At 43.5% G+C, this 15,689-nt stretch overlaps 1 pseudogene; it reads right to left on the bottom strand.

Annotated features, from left to right (window-relative positions):
- Nucleotides 1-4,224: 4,224 nt before the first annotated feature.
- Nucleotides 4,225-5,085, bottom strand: LOC111828424 (annotated as a pseudogene).
- Nucleotides 5,086-15,689: the final 10,604 nt, after the last annotated feature.

Here is a 15,689-nt window from a genome sequence, read left to right on the forward strand (position 1 = left end):
TGAGAGTAGCCACAATCTATATGCTGGAACTGAGATGCCTGCCTTCAATCCTCTGATCAGTAGGGGACAGAATATAGAGATTACAATTGATATGTCGATATTGGTAACAAAAATCTCCAGCGTCTGACCTGTAAGTTTCTTTAAGTGGAGGGCGCAGAGTTGCAGTTCAATGTTTCTCTCTTTAGCAAGAGAAATGACCTTGCAAAGTTGGAAAATCTGTCCTCCAGTGGCCTCTCGGCTATTTAGTGGTCTGCCTCCTGTTTCCTGGATCCTTCGCAATGGCGGGGAGCCCAGTGCCTGCCTTGTACCCACAGGATTCAAAGCTGGTGGTTTAGTAGCCATGAGGATGGTGTGGTTTTTATGAGCCACACTGCCATCTTCTGGGGAATCGCACTCACAGCCAGCTGTTCAAGTGTTAGTGCCGATGCTCCAAATCAAAGCGAGCTCTACTTACCTCACTGGACCTATTCCAAGAGCTGAAATGATCATGTCGACGATAAAATGTGGACAATGCTGAGGCTTACAGCTGTCCTCGCTGTTTTAAAAGCACCTCCCATGAAGAGTACAGCTGACGAAACAGGAAAAGAGAAAATACATAAGAGAGGTGTCATTATTTTGGAAAGGTAGGAGTGGTGGAATGGGCGTGGAGAGGAAGCAAAGAAGACTAAAAGGACACAGTCCACAGCGATTGGCTCTGGATCATGGGTACTTTGTAAAACGACAGGCACGTATTGTCCCACAGTCTGGAGGCCGGAAGTCCGAAAGCAAGTTGGCGATAGGAGAGCGTTCTCGCTGGAGGCTCCCATCTGCTCGGTGTCTTTCAGCATCTGGTGCCACCGGCAGCCCTCAGCATCCCAATCTGCCTCTTCCACATCACATGGCATTCTCCGTGCTTCTGGGATTCCTCTCCTCCTAGAAGGACGCCAGTCCTGGTGGAGCAGAGGCCCACCCTACTCCGCCATGACCTCATCTTAGCTAATGTCACTTGCAATGACCGTATTTCCAAATAAGGTCCCATTCTGAGGTTCTGGGAAGCACACGGGCATTGGGTTCAGATCTTGGCTCGGCTACTGATTAGCGGTTTAACCTCGAGCAAACTGTTGGCTCTTTCTGAGCATTTGTTTTCTCCTCTATAAGGTCAGGACGAGAGTACCAACCCACGGGCCTTCTGTCAGGATGAAAGGAAAGGGCTTAGGCCTGTGCCTGGTGCAGGGTAAGTTCCAAGCAGGAGACAGCTATCATTTTCGCTTTCACTGTCAGAAAAAAGAAAAATGCTTAACCAATTTAAAGAGAGGAGAAAAAAGGGTCACACACTCTCTGGACCAAAACATGTCATTGATATCAAGAGAACTTTGGGAGCACAATTCTACCTAACATTCTTTTCTCTCTGTATTACATTGATCCTAGTAAGACATTCAGATTTGGCCCAGCAGACATTAGCTCGCCATGAACTGACTGTTTCTCATGCAGGTGATAACAACTGGGTCTATTTCAGTCTCGTGTGGGAGCCTTGCGAGAGAGTCATTATTATAAAATCTAAGAGTGCCTGTAGCTACCTTCCCCAGCCTGCCCCACCCCCACCCAGCACTGTGCAAGCCTGACTTTCTGGGACGCGGTTCCTTTTAACCCGACTCCTTGACACCAAGACCTTGGTGTTAGAAGGGAGCTGTGAGCTCTCCTGGGCAGGAAGTAGCCCCTCCTCAGCCTGCGTGCTCTCTCCATGAAGGTTGGGTATGGAGGGTACAGAGATGTTATCTGGGAAGGCCATGGTGTCGGCTTATTAGAAATCACCAACATGTAAGATGTATTCCTTTCCCGATACATTAGAAGCTCAAGAGGCCAGGACTTTCCCATGGGAGGAAGGAGGTGGAGAAAATTCCAGAGGCTGGCACTGTGGGGTCCATTTTTACCGCAGCGAAGGTAGTGAAAATTGAGTTACCTAAGAGCCTCTGAGCGGTAACCATTTGGCAGCTGAGAGAAAAGCCCCCAAGTCATCAACTGTGGTATTTACATGAGCAAAATGTTCCATGCGCTCCCCTAAAAATGTCCATGTGGCTCTGTGTATACATGTGTTTACAGAACGTGCAAATAAATACGGGTAGAATATGAAACACATGCGCCTGTGTTTACAAGACATGCATCCACTTATGCTAATGAAATCACTCCCGTCTGAGAACAAACGGCCATTATCTACAGAAGTGCTACGAACTTGGGAGATTGCTGGGATTTTTGTCCTCACACTTGGAGAAACTGAGTCACTAACGTTTTTTTCATAAAAGGCTCCTTCTTGTTTCTAGTAAGAAGCACATGAGCTAGAAAGAAAGTCACCCTCAGAAATCCTGTGTTCACCACAGAGGAGCTTTAAACTCACAGTTCACGCCAGTGCTCCTGAGAATGGACATCCCACGTATTCATGTATTCATCTTAGCACACTTCCCCGGGCCCCCACGACTTGGTGAGCATAAAAATCTCCGGGGAGCCTCAGATGTTCAACATGAGTATTTCTGAACCCCACCTTCAAAAAGTCTAATGAAGTACCAGGGACCTGCACTCTTAGCATGTGCCCGAGGGAGGCGGGGCGGGAACACTGCCCTCATGTCCTCAAGGTGGAATGAAGAGCAGTTAGTTGTCTCTTTTAAAAAATGGGGGGAGGGGGTGGCTCAATGCACCCTCGGAAATCCGGCTGCATTGGTAGCTCACGGATTTGAGGTCGCAGAGCCCCGGCCAGTGGGAATAGAGGTGCGAATAGAGGTGTGTGCATTGGTGCCCCTCGTCAAACAAACCCGCTGTGGACCACGCCCTTGCTGAGCAGCGCCCACCTGGTGCAATAGACCTTAATAGTCCCATGTCGCCATCGCGCAGCTTCTGCCCAGCACAGCCTCTTTCATGACCATAGCACCTTATTACAACCAGGAAATTGCCATTGGCGTGAGGCATTAACTACTACAGAGGAGCGGCCTTGCTCAGATTTCACCAGCGCCCACATGCACACCGTGATGTGCACGCGTGTAATTCTGTCACGTGTGTAGATTTGTGTAATTGCAGTCACCATCAGGCTGCAGAGCTCTCCCTCACCACAAAGGTCGATGTTACCCCTTTATAGTCACCCTCTCCTCCCCCACCTATCCCACCCAGACCCCTGGAAGCCACTGATCTGTTCTCCATTTGAGCAACATTTTAAAAAATGAAATAGAACAGAGTGAATGGAAAATAAGAGAAGAGAAAATATCAGTGCAATTCAAAGGAGAGGAGGGAACATTGATTTGGGAAACTTTTGTTTTGTAATATATGCATATGTATGTGTATATATATAGGTATAGGTCAGGGTATAGGTACTGTGTTGTGTTAGGAAATATATTTTTGCCCTAGCCAGTATGGCTCAGTGGATAAAGAGCATCAGCCCGAAGACTGAAGGGTCCCGGGTTCAATTCCGGTCAAGGGCATGTACCTCGGTTGCAGGCTCTATCCCTGGCCCTGGTGGGGGAGCAAGCAGGAGGCAACCAATCAATGTGTCTCTCTCACATCAATGTTTCTCTCTCTCTCTGTCTCTCCTCCTCCCTTCCATTCTCTCCAAAAGTCAATGGAAAAGCATCCTTGGGTGAGGATTAACAAAAAGAAATTATATTTTTTATGGAGAGTTGCAAGTAGAAAATAAAATAAAATTGAGAAATGCACTGATAACAAGACAGCCTCCAGCCTCAGCAAAACCTCCCTGCCTCCCCAGGCTCACAATCGTGGTGGCATAGAGGCCTTTGTCCTCCTCTGAGAGCTGCTACTGCCCTGCAGGCCTTTAGTTAATGACTATCTGCTTCACATTTGGATGGAAATTCACCATGTGAACCCTCAGTGTTTGGATATTCCCACTTAGACCTGCAGCTGGGGACAAAGGGAACAGAAGAGATAAAGGGGCTCAAGGGCTGTCCGAGTTCTGGCTTCCCTGGGCCCAGCCTCCCTGGGGCTTAACAGCTCACCGAAGCCAAGTGATAAGCCCCTCAGCTCTGACTCCCCAAAGGGGCAGATGATGATGTTCCCGGGACATTTTTTTTCCATCCATGAGCCATTTAATGGTGTGCTGTGCACACTCATGCAATCTCAGAAAATCCTGAAGGATTCATCACAATTTTAAATAAAAATAGTTGTTAGCATTCTTATTCACTTTAAGAGAAGTAAGCCTTTTGTTCCTTGTTTCACAAATGAAGATGGCTGAGTAGTTGTTTTTGGTGATTAGAGACCAAATCCCATGTCCTTGTCCGACTCCTCTTACTCTTCCTTGGCTTCCACCTTGGCTGGGGCTGCGGGAGCAGCAGGGGCAACAGAGGTGTCAGCAGCAGCCACGGGGGCAGCAGCCACGAATGCAGATGGATCAGCCAGGAAGGCCTTGACCTTTTCAGAAGTGGGGAGGTAATCAGTCTCCACAGACAAAACCAGGACCCACTTGTGTCCACTGATGATAGGATGGGGCACGGAGGCAGCAGCTGGGTAACACCCTGCAGGAAGCGAGAATGCAGCGTGCTCTGGGCTCTCGAGCACCTCGGGTTGTAGACGCCACCACTGGCAACACCTGCTGGGTGATCCGCTCAAGGGAGAAGGGGGAGGTGGTCTCATTGGCTCCCACTATGTCTCCAGGCTTAGCCAGCTGCATGTCTCTCAGGATTTCAGTGGTGCCACTGGAGACTGATGACGGCTGAAGCCTGGAAGAAGGTCTTCTCGGGCCTCAGATAAGTACTTCACACGCGGCAGTGGCACCAGCATGGGCGGTAGCTGGCACCTTTTTGGCAGCAGCATGCCCCTGATCTCTGTGAGGTTCTCCCTGCCGTGCAGAAATCCCACCTTCCCCTGGATCTGAGGCACCAGTTCCTCCGGAGCTGGGGTGTTTTCCAGGTGTGCTTGCGTGGCCTTGCACATCACAGTCTTGCCCATCAGCACTACAGCCTTCCAGCTCAGAGACGTGTGGATCTGCTGCATCTATTTGCTTGGAACCCCCATTGTCTGCTCCCACAATGAGTGTTTTGTATAATCATCCCCAAATCAGATGATCTTAAAAAAGAAATAGGGCTCCCAGGTAGCCCTGTCTTCCCTGGGCATCATGGCTGTGCATTTGGGATTGTCACACAAGGTTTAAAAACAATATCACTTTCACAAAGACTCCTGATAAAAGGAGGCATTAACATTCTAAATAATAGATTTCATATTAATAACAGGGGAAATATTTTATAAAAAATATATCTGGCTAGAAAGTAAATGGATGGATGCATAGATGAGATTCCCATTGATGTTTTTCTTATTCATTTTTCTAATGCCTTAGAGCAGTGGTTCTCAACCTTCTGGCCCTTTAAATACAGTTCCTCATGTTGTGACCCAACCATAAAATTATTTTCGTTGCTACTTCATAACTGTAAGGTTGCTACTGTTATGCATTGTAATATAAATATCTGATATGCAGGATGGTCTTAGGCGACCCCTGTGAAAGGTCGTTCGATCGCCAAAGAGGTCACGACCCACAGGTTGAGAACCGCTGCCTTAGAGCATCCTGACTCAAATGCACGGGTCATTGCAAAAGGGAAGTGTTTGGTGAACTTATCAAATATCTTCAGAAGCGATGCGGAGCTTCCTCCCTAGGCTGCCTCTTCGCACCCTGCAGCTGTGATGTTGACCCACTTGTCCTGCTCAAAAGCTGAGTTGGAATGTTTCAGTTTGGGAGATCGTAGTGAGTGGGTGGGTGCCTAATCCATTCTGAGGTTGCAGATAGCCCTGGAAGTGATTTCTTCATGTTCTGTTGCAACATTTGGACATGAGTTTTACATAATCGACAATATGCCATTGACCGATTTCACCAATGAGTGAAGGAGTTGGGAAAAGTCAGCTCTCGAGGCCTGAGCCATTAGCAATACAACCTGACTGTCTTATGAAGTTTGACAGCCTATTCTCGATGCTAAGAATTTTTATAGTTTGAGCCTGAAGTGATTGATTCAGGTCTTTCAAGATACTAAAAATGGGCTGCCACATGTCACTTGAACAGACATTCCGAAATCACAGAAATGATCTTTAGTACAATCACCATTCTTCACTTCAAAACCTCGGGTGAGCATTCCTTACTTTGATGGCCATTGCAGTTTATTTGGGGGAAAGCAATGTCTCATGTTTGCTACTCCATTCTTGCCACAACAAAAACTGCAACTTCTCCATTTTTTAAATACTAACTCGGGATCTCAGGAGAATGTCATCGACCATTGGCTCTCCTCTGGGGAGAGCCCTGGTGTGGTTTGACATTCAGATGCAGCCTTTTTTCTTTACCTGGTGACACCCCCTCTTGTGGGCACAGAGCTCACCCCCTGTCAGCAATGATTCATGACAGCCTGTTTAGGTCACATTACATCTTCCAGGTTCTTTCATCAAACACACACGTGTCAGCTTCCCGTAGCATGGGTTCTCGTTGGTGACCAGCAACGACAAAGTCATTGATTCTTCTTCCTCATACAAACAAGTACTAAAGCAGGGATAACCGTGTGTTGTCCTCCTGGCATTTCCCAAAGTGTCATGTCCAGGCCAAGGTATTTAAGAGCGGATGTGCCTTCTCCATCTCTTTTCATGCAGCAATGTGCTTGGAAGACCCTGTTCTACACGGCTCAGCTACAACACGGAAGGGGGCACCCGGCTGCCTCAGACTTAATAAAGGCCTGGTTTCAGGGTTCAGCTGTTGTTCCATGTAGTCCAGCCTAACTTGATTTGTAAATAGGCCGAACGTTGATTTGTCCTATGGACATGGTATTTAATCCAGCTATAAAGCAGCTGCTCATACACACATGATGGTGTTGGCCTTTCCACATTTGCTGCCATTGGATTTTATGTGATGTCCACAGAGATGTTTTATACAGGAACTTTGTGAATAAATTTTTCTCCTGGCATAACAGTAGTAAATTTGGGACTGCTTTGATCAGATTCTTGGCAGCAAAGCAATCTACTTGTTTTTCCTGAAAGGAGTGGGAGTCTGAATGACGTCTCTATGGTTTCTTCTTTGTCCTTAGCAACAACATTGCATACTGCAAAGCATTATCTTGTACTTGTCCTAGAAAAACTCAGTTGTTCAACTAGAGAGCTCAGAGTGTTTTGTATGGAAATATTGCAGAAGTTTGACAAAGTTTCTTAGAGGACTTTTCTGTTTCTTAGGTGAAATAATCATTTGTTTGATTCACACAGACTCATATTCCATATTCACAAGAGACTCCTACCCACTGCTTCAATATGGGGTGCTTTTCTGAATTGCAGGTTATGTTATTCTGCTCATTACTTTCTTCTGGCCTCAGTGAATTAAATTTAAATGGTAATCCAGTGTTCTAAGTTGGGAGTATAGCATAACTGTCTTAACCCAGGTCCACAAGAAAAGCAGAGCCTGAGGCAAGGATTAAAGTTTTGATATTTCATTTGGGAGGAGCAAGCCTAGGGCAGCGAAGGTGAGGGAAAGGGGCTCAGGGGCAAGAAAAGATGTGAATCCATGTGATGTAACACATTACCACACTGGCCGTGGCATCGCCATGAGCCAGGAAGAGAAACAGTGGGTGTTACCACTGCATGGAAGAGGCGGGATTTATCTGCCCAACTAATCCTGTCTTCTGTATCCCAGGGGTCAGTGCGTACCCCGACGGCCGGACCCCCCTCACTACTGGGTTGTGCCATCTTACCCCTTGTGGCTTCTTAGGTTCCTTTCTGTCCTCTATCAAATGAAGATAATATAAGACCTCCTTTGTGAAGTGCCCTGAAGATAAAATCTAATAATAAATTTAACCTTAGCCGCAGCATGTACTCACATAAAGGATTGCTAAAGGGAAAGGTCCTGGGAACTCCGAAATGCTCAGCTTTTGAGCAGAGAGTTCCCATTCATCTACGAAATGACAAGAACTTGTGATCAGCAACCACAAAGGGACAGCGGAGACCTCTGGGTGTGGTGAGACTTAGAACCTGGTCCCACAGTGACGGCAGCTAGTCTGACCATATTCATGAGAGTGGAGGGAAAGAATGGAATCCAAAAATGTTTCTGCAGGAACAAGCAAAAATTAAACGACTTGAGATGGAAAAGACCAATGGCCAAACACAATAGCTTATAATGGCTCCCTCAGGAAAAGGTCTATTTCAATATTGTTCCAGGAATTCAGAAAGTGCTGGAAATCATTTATTCCACCTTGTTTCTGCCTTTTCTTTCTTTCTTTTTCTTTTCTTTTTTTTTTTTTTGTAAATTAAGTTTACATCTCCATCTGTTGTCTCACTGGGGCAGAGTTACTCCTTTAAATCTGGGAGGTAAGAAAGTCAAAGTCCCAAGACTTGGCTCTCGACTTTCCACCACGTGTGAGTGGCACAGTTACAGGTTTCACTACGGAGTGGCAACCCCACCGCATTTCAGCCAAGAACCTCATGCTCAAGAAAAAAACATCTCCAGCCCTGCTGGAAACAGAGCCGGTGCTAACGCAGCCAAATTAAACCCTGAAGCCAAGACATTTAAAAGTGGTTGTTCTCATGTTACTTGTTACTTCTTTACAGGGCGCACAACCAAATACCTTAATTCTCTGCTGAGTCCCTTAAGGACACAATTTTTCAGTCAGAAAATACATCTTGAGATTTGGGCTGGGACTATGAACATTAATATGAAAGCATTGCATGAACTTCCTATAACGAGGACCTTACAATTTGGTTGAAAACATGTGAATTAACTAAGATAATAGTGAAAATGATGTTCTACGGCTGTATACGATTCTGGACAAATGAGTGATAAAGATAGCTAAGAACTGGACAAACCCGTGGAGATGTAGACTTGAGGCAAACTGTGAGAGGATGGGAAGAGCTTGGCTGAGAGAAGGGGTTAAAACAAACAGGCAGTCTAGGCCCGGGGAAAGCCACGCGTACAGGTCTAGAGGGAAAAGTGCGTGCCACAGTCAAGGAGCAGAGTGGGAAATAATCACAGAAAGTGGTTACTGAGCACTTACTGTCCACGTGGCTGTGCTAAGCCCTTCAAAGTTATTCTCATTTAGTCCTCTAGTAGCTCCACAAAGTAGGCATCCTTATCATCTCATTTTCAGAGGTAAAACTGACCTTGGAAAGTGAATGACTTGTCCAAAGTCAAAGTGTTAGCTACTGGCTGGCAGGGATTTGCACTCAGGACCAAGGTTCAGATCAAACTGTGAGGAACCTTACCTGCTAGACCTGCGTGGGGTAATGGGTGAGGCAGAAAGAATGCAAGGGGGAGTGAGCCTCGGTCCTCAGACTAATAGTCCAGTTGGGGAGAAAGTCTAGATCTCCAAGCAGTAGCACAGTGGTGTGCAGGATGGACCGGAGCCGGGAATACAGGGCCAGGGAAGGGTTCAGAAGTCAGATCCTCAGGCTGCATCCCAGAAGCTCTGGGTGGGCCCAGCAATCTGTGTTTTCTCAGGCCTCCGATTATGCTGGTGACGCTGCGGCCTGAGAACCACCTAGAGATGGCTGTGGGAAGGGAAAGGACCAACTGGCAGAATTAACAGAAAACCCTTGTCAGTGGTAAACTCCTACCAGCGCGCAGTCTGCACCTGGGTGACTGACAGGCTGTGCAGGGATAGAAGAAAGGCAGGATGACCTATGAGTCCGTTTCTATTTTGCTTGCTGGTTTATTTTGTTCATTAGACACCAGAACAGGCTGACAGTGGTCAGAGGGGAGAAGGGAGGGGGCTGGGTGAAAAAGGGGAAGGGATTAAGAAAAAAACCCTCATAGACAGACAACAGTATGGTGATTGCCAGAGGAAAGGGGAGTGGGGGAGGCAGGAGAGAGTAAGGGGGGATAAATAGTGGTGGGAGGAAACTTGCCTTGACTTGGGGTGGTGAACACACAATACAATATGCAGATGATGTGTTATAGAATTGCACCCCTGAAACCTATATAATTTAATTAACCAATAAATTCAATAAAAAAATGGGGTCTGGCCAGGCAGTTCAATTGGTTAGAGCGTCATCCTGATACACCATGGTTGTGGGTTTGATCTCCGGTCATAAATAAGTGGAACAACAAATCTCTCTCTCTCTCTCTCTCTCTCTCTCTCTCTCTCTCTCTCTCCCTCCCTCCCTCCCTTCCTCCCTCCCTTCCTCCCTCTCAAAAAGCAACAAAATTAAAAAATAAAAATAAGCAAAACGAAGGAAGGAAGGAAGGGAAGAGAAGAAAGAAGAAAGGGAAGAGGAGTCCACCTTCCCTCAGAGGTTTCACTGGGGAATGAGAATACGGTGGTCAGATTGGGACCTTTTAGGCCTGGGTTTGAGTCCTGGACCTGCTCCACTCTCCACCTCTTTAAGCCTCAGTGTCCTCCTCATGTGTAAAATGAAAACAGCAACAACAGCTGCCTCATAAGGGTCTTGTGGGCATGAAATGAGACCATGTAGGAAAACATGCTATCAAATGTTCTACAGTATAGGCTGTTATTAGTGACAGACAGAAAGAGGTAAAGGGAGGCTACGTTCATGACCTGGTTTTATGAAGTATGAACTATATGTGTGGATACAGTGATGGTACCATCGTTAACTGTGCATGTCCGTGTGGACAGTTAAGGACCTCAAGGTCAGGGATGCAAACACAGATTTAGGAATCGTCAGCAGAGAGAGGAGTGAGTGCAAGGTAGCTTTTTGTCAGGAAAAGGGAGCAAGTTTAAATAGAGGGTGCACCACAATAGACAGATATGGAATCTGGTTGGAGTTAGTATAGTATTCAAGCTACAAACTCAGTCTGCAAGAAATGTAACATTTAATTAGTTAATTTATTTGGTACAATTCAGAGGTTTTTAGTATATTCACAATTATTCACTGAACTAGTGACTATCACCCCAAAGAGAAATCTCATAGCATTAGCCATCAGTCCATTCCTTCTACCCTCAGCACCTGCCAGTGATTAATCTACTTTCTGCCTCCGTGGTCTTCCTTATTGTGGACAATTTATGTCAGTGAAAACATACATGTGGCCCTTTGTGTTTTCCAGATTTCTTCATATTGTAGCATAAATCAGTACTTTATTTCTTTCTATTGATGAACTAGAGGACCAATGCACAAAATTCATGCAAGAGTAGGCCTTCCTTCACCCCAGCTGCTGGCACTGGCTTCCTTCTGGCACCCGGGATCCAGGCTTCCCTCGCAGCCCTGGCTTCGTCTGGAAGGTTGTCCAGAAGGACGCCCGGAAGGATGTCTGGTCTAATTAGCATATTACACTTTTATTATTATAGATAACATTCCATTGTATAGAACTAACACAGTTGTTTAAGCAACCATCAATTCATGAACATTTAGATTGTTTGCACTCTTGATATTTAGAATAATGCTGCAATGAGCATTTGTGTACAAGCTTTTGAGTGGACATATGTTTTCAATTCTCTTGAGTATATATCTAGGAGTGCAATTATTCAAATCCTTTGCCTATTTTAAAAAATTGGGTTATTTGCCTTTTTACTTTTGAGTTTTAAGAGTTCTTTATATATTTTTAAAAAATTTATTGTTGACAGTATTATAGATGTCCCCCATTTCTCCCCTTGGCCCCCTCCATCCAACCCCTCCCCACCTCAGGCCTTCCCACACTATTGTCTGTGTCCATGGGTTATATACTTTTCATATAAGTTCCTTGTCTGTTATATGATTTGCAAATATTTTTTCCCATTCTGTGCATTGTCTTTTCACTTTTTTAGTACTGTCCTTTACATTACAGCACAAAGGTTTTTAATTTTTGATAAAGTCTAATTTAACTTTTTAAAAAATTGCTCATATTTGTTATGTAATAGCTAAAAAATAAAACCACTGCCTAGTTTGACGTCACAAAGGTTAGCACCTATATTTTCTACAAGTTTTCTAGTTATAGTGAGGTCTTTTATCCATTTAGAATTAGTTTTTGTATGTGGTATAGTATGGGTCCAACTTTATTCTTTTGCACGAGGATATCTGGTTGCCCAAGCCTCATTTGTTGAAAAAAGTATTCTTTCCTCATTGAATTTTCTAGCGCACTTGTCAAAAATCAATTGGCCATAAATGTAATAGCTTATTTCTGGACTTTCAGTTCTCTTCCATTGATATATATGTCTATCCTTATGCCACTATCATACTGTCATGATTATTATAGTTTCAAAGAGGAAGTGTGAGTTTTTCTAGTTTATTCTTTTCAGGCTTGTTTTGGTTATTTTGGTTTTTTTGGATTTCTATATAGATTTTAAGATCAACTTTTCAATTTCCAAGGTGGGCCGGATTGGGGGCAGCGAGAAGAATCCTGTAAGTAAAAACCAGAGGAGCCAGCGGCCACTCTTGGCGAAATAAGCTTCCACTAAAGGGCAACAGCCACGAAGACGAAACAACGCGGCACTTGGGAGTAAGAGGCAGGAGGACGGTGCCGGGACGGTTCGCGCTTTTTGCAGAAGCAGGTTTTTGTCTGGGGAACTGACAAAGTCCTTAGAAAGGCTGTAGCCTAACCTGCTTGCTGAGTGCATGAGGGCACCCAGAGCTTCCCCTGCGAGCATGCAGCTACTGGTGAGGGCAGAGTGCTCACATCTGGTTCTTCAGCTTCCGGCCCAGCTTTGCCCCCACCACATGATGCGAGGGTGGACCTGTGCTCAGCACCCGTTTCCAGCTCCTTCTCGCAGGCTCTCCTGTACCCCCTGCAGGAGTAAGAGCTCCTTTACAGACCCTCCCACACTTGGTTCTGTGGGATTCGGATTAGATGCACTCCCAGTGTCCGAAGCTGGAAGCTGGCACAAGGCATCTGTCTGCTCTTGCTGCTGGCAAACTGGGTGACTGAGGTCCGAAGCGCAGCTGCCTGGGGTTTGAGAGGCACAGAAGACACTCATTTTGGCCAGTGCAGATCTAGGACAAGAGAGGTAGTTGAGGGAAAGCTGAAACCATGAGGCCTTCTGACCCCTGAACCGGGCATCAGAGGCAATAACTGGGCAGCTTCTCCTCTCCCCTTCCCACCTTCCCCTCCTCCCTTTCTTTTCCTCCCCCTTTCTCTTCCCTCTCCTCCCTTCCCCTCCCACTTCTCTTCCCATTCCCCCCCCCCCTCCCCTGCCTCTTTTGTCCCCCCCCCACCTCCTTTTTTTTTCCAATTTGGTTGCTCTAATTTTTTTTTTATCTCATCCCATCCTTGCTACAATAAACTAACCTTTTGCTAGTTGTTAGGTATAGAACGGAACTTTGCTTTAATTTAAGATTTAAAATTTACTAATTAATTGAACAATAAAAGATTTCTGGCAATCTGTATTTCTCTTTTGGAGAACTGTTTATTAATGTCTTTTTCCTATTTATCTATTGTTTTGATGCTTTTCTTGTTAATCCTTAAGAGCTCTTTATATATTAAGGTTATTAACTCTTTGTTTATTATCTGTTGCAAAAAAAAAATCACACCTTGCTTTTTGTCTTTTCATTCAGTTTGTACTAATTTTTAAGACTTAGAAAATTTTAAGTTTTATGGGGTAGCATCTATCAATCTACTTCTTTAAAGACAATATGACTTACTTATTTTGTCCAAATTTCCTTTGAATCTTTTTTTTTAATACAATCACTTTAATCTATGTAGCATTTATCAGGGGGAAATGAGAATTTCTGGAAAGAAGAATATATGACAATGTGTATTCATTCCTGCCAAGAAATTAAGCTAGACTGACTTTTCTTTAATCAGACATATTTCAAAGTATTTTTTAATTCCCATCCCTTATCCCCGCCCCTTTAGCAACAATCAATTTGTTTTCTGTATCTAGGAGTCTGTTTCTGCTTTGTTTTGTTTATTTATTTGTTTTTTTTAGACTCCACATATAAGTGAAATCATATGGTATTTGTCCTTCTCTGTCTGACTTATTTTACTTAGCATAATATTCTCCAAATCCACTTATGTTATCACAAATAGCAAGATTTTGTTCTTTTTTATTGCTGAATATTCCATTATATAGATACCACATCTTCTTTATCCACTTATCTATTGATGGACATCTACATTGCTTCCATATCCTAGCTATTACTAATAATGTTGCAATGAACATAGGGTGCATCTATCTTTTAGAATTAGTATTTATGTTTTTTTCAGATACACATCCAGAAGTTAAATTGCTGGATCATATGGAAGCTTTATTTTTATTTTTTGAGGAATTACCATACAGTTTTCCATAGTGGCTGTACTATTTAGAATCATACCAGCAGTGCATGAGGGTTCACTTTTCTCCACATTATCACCAGCACTTGTTATTTGTTGATTTATTGATGGTAGCCACTCTTACGAGTCTGAGGTGACACCTCATTGTGGTTTTAATTAGCATTTCCCTGATGATTAGTGATGTTGAGCATCTTTTCATCTGTCTGTTGACCATTTGTATGTCCTCTTTGGAGAAATGTCTATTCAGGTCTGCTGCCCATTATTCAATTGGATTATTTGTATTTTGGATGTTAAGCTGTATGAGTTCCTTTTATATTTTGGATACTAACCTCTTATCGGATGTATCATTTGTAAGTATATTCTCCCACTCGATAGATTGTACTTATGTTTTGTTGATAGTTTCCTTTGCTGTGCAAAAACTCTTTGATATAACCCCATTGTTTTTTGTTTTTTTGCCCTTGCCTGAGGAGACATATCCAAAAAGACATTGTTAAAAGTGATGTCAAAGAGTTTTACTATCTATATTTTCTTCTAAGAGTCTTATGGTTTCAGGCCTTAAGTTTTTAATCCATTTTTAATTTATTTTTGTATGTGGTATAAGAAAGTGGTCCAATTTCATTTTTTTCATTTAACTGTACAGTTTTCTCAACACAACTTATTAAAGATATTGTCTTTACCCCATTGGATAAACTTGCTCATTTTGCCATATGTTAATTGACCATATAAGTGAGGATTTGTTTCTAGGCTCTCTATTTTATTCCGTTGCTTTGTATATGTTTTTATGACAGTACCATATTGTTTTGGTTATTGTAGCTTTGTAGCATAGTTTGATAGCAGGGAGCATGATATCTCCTAATTTGTTCTTTCTCAAGATTACTTTGGCTATTTGGGATCTTTTGTAGCTCCATATAAATTTTAGGATTAGTTGCTTTAGTTCTGAGGAGAATGCTATTAGTATTTTAATAGTAATTGTATTGAATCTGTGTATTGCTTTAGGTAGTAAGGATATTCTAACACTATTAATCCTTCCAATCCATGAATAAGAGATATCCTTTCATTTATTTGTATCTTTATCAATTCCCTTTTTCAGTATTTTATAGTTTTCAGAGCATAGGTCTTTTACCTCCTTGGTTAAGTTTATTCCTAGGTATTTTATGCTTTTGATATCATTGTAAATGGGGTTTTTAAAAAAATTTCTGCTTCTGATCATTTATTATTGGTGTATAGAGACACAACAGACTTCTGTAATATTGATTCTGTATCCTGCAACTTTACTGAATTCATTTATTAGTTCTAATAGGTTTTTGGTGGGGTCTTCAGGGTTTTTTTATATATGATTTCCTGTTGGGCAGCTTCTTGATTCCCTACCTTTCTGGTGATGACTACGATGACGCAGCAGCTTGTGGCAGGCTGTTCCTCCAAGCCTTCTGATGATCTTGTAAACATATGACTCAGCAGTAAATCCCTTTCTGCTTAAATTGCTCAGGACACTTCCATTTTCTGCTGCTGAACCATGACTGATACATTCCACTCTTCTAAGTGTGAGGCATAAATGTAGAATAAGTTATAG

Source organism: Myotis lucifugus, unplaced genomic scaffold (assembly GCF_000147115.1).
Source record: "Myotis lucifugus unplaced genomic scaffold, Myoluc2.0 scaffold_360, whole genome shotgun sequence".
Taxonomy (NCBI): domain Eukaryota; kingdom Metazoa; phylum Chordata; class Mammalia; order Chiroptera; family Vespertilionidae; genus Myotis; species Myotis lucifugus.